A 1,800-nucleotide genomic window follows, 5' to 3' on the forward strand; every position below is an offset into this window, starting at 1 on the left:
TCTATCCATCCATCTTAGCTCCTCTCACACAAATCTCAGTGATCTTTCTTCCTAGCAGTTGCTACTTCATGAGAACATTCCAGATCTCCCATATCAGCCCAACCCCCGGGACCTTCTTTTTTAATTACCCCAATCCAGAGTGCTGCCAGTGATCACCTCAGGTGCCTTCATACAGACAGGAAGATGTCTTACCACTACAAGGTCTTCTTCCTTTACACTAGTGATATGAGTTAGACGAGAAGTGAGACTTTAGCACTGCTGTGTAACACAGAGCCATAGGCCCCCAAAGGCTGGGTACTGGATGTGCTCAGGCTTGATCTTCTTACATTCTCCTGCCCTGCCCCTCACCACCACCCCACCAGGGTCAGCTAGTTATAAACTAGGTAATTCCTCTGGAGGTTGTGGTAGAATGAATAATGCGGCCCCTAAAAGTGTCCACACCCTAATCCCTAGACTCTGTGAATGTTACCTTACATGGAAAAAAGGATTTTGCAGGTGTGATTAATCATCTTGATTTGGGAGGATTATCCTGGATTATTGGAAGGGTCCTTACAAGAGGGAGACAGAATAATCAGATTTAGTAGTTGAAGGCTACGTGATGACAAAGCAGAGGAACAAAGAGAGAGAAGATATTATGCTCTAGCTTTGAAGATGGGGGAGGAGGCCACAAGAATGAGGGTGATCTCCAGAAGGTGGAAAAGGCAAAGAAACATTTAGAAATGTATACGGGAGCTTCACAAGAAAGAAATGAAAGCTCAAAACTGATTAGACCCGGGGGCTTATAAACCATTTTAACAAAGATTGATAAATTGTGACTAGAAAAGGGAAGAGGGGTAAACTGTGGGAAGTAAATTGGCAGTAAATTGGTCTTCCAGGCTCCCAGAGGCAGTAAATTGTGGGAAGGTAAATATATGGGAGAAACCATAGGAAGGGAATTATTTGGTAAGGTTTCTTACACAGACTCAAGTTGGTGCCTTCTCCATTGATGAGTCATCTCCAACGATTAAGGGGCAGGGGCGGGGGGGGGGCGGGGCAGAGAGATAATTTCTTTCAGCTCAAAACAATCCTTACACCAAAGTGGCATCTTTTGGGGTAGCACATTCTGATCCCCTCAAGATCAAACAATTGATCTTCACTGGAGTAGATAGACAGATAATGGAACAGAAGCGAAAGTCCACATATACCCCAATACACGAGGCTTTATTATGTGATAAAAGTGGCATCTCAAATAAATGGGGAAAATAGAAGATACTAGTCTTCAATAAGTGATGTTGTGACAACTTCTACATGGCAAAAGAGCACCACAAAAAAGTAAAAATACAAATGACAATATGGGGAAAATATTTTCAATTCATATCACAGACAAACGGTTATGCTCCCCAGTAGATAAATGGCATCTACAAACCTCTGAGGAAAAGACAACTTACCCAACTGAGAAATGGGTGAAGTATAGGAATGGGCTACTCCTAGAGGAAGAAATGCACGTGGCTCTGAAACATACAAGAAGATCCTCAGCCTCATTAAACAAGAGAAATGTAAATTACAGCAACACTGAGATGCTGTTTCCTTTGCATTTGCAAAAATCCAAAAGTTTAATAAAATGGTTCACTGTGTTTGGCTAGTGAGAATATCAATCAGTCACATCTCCACAGAGGACAATTTGTGAACATCTTCTGAAATTACAATTGTACACGGCCTAAGTTCAGCAATTCCATTTCTAGAAATTTCTCCTACAAGTATACTCGCATGTGTTCGAAGTGACATAGGTAGAGGCTATTTATTGCAGCATTTTTTTTTTGT

Source organism: Diceros bicornis, chromosome 22 (genome assembly GCF_020826845.1).
Source record: "Diceros bicornis minor isolate mBicDic1 chromosome 22, mDicBic1.mat.cur, whole genome shotgun sequence".
In the NCBI taxonomy this organism is placed as follows: domain Eukaryota; kingdom Metazoa; phylum Chordata; class Mammalia; order Perissodactyla; family Rhinocerotidae; genus Diceros; species Diceros bicornis.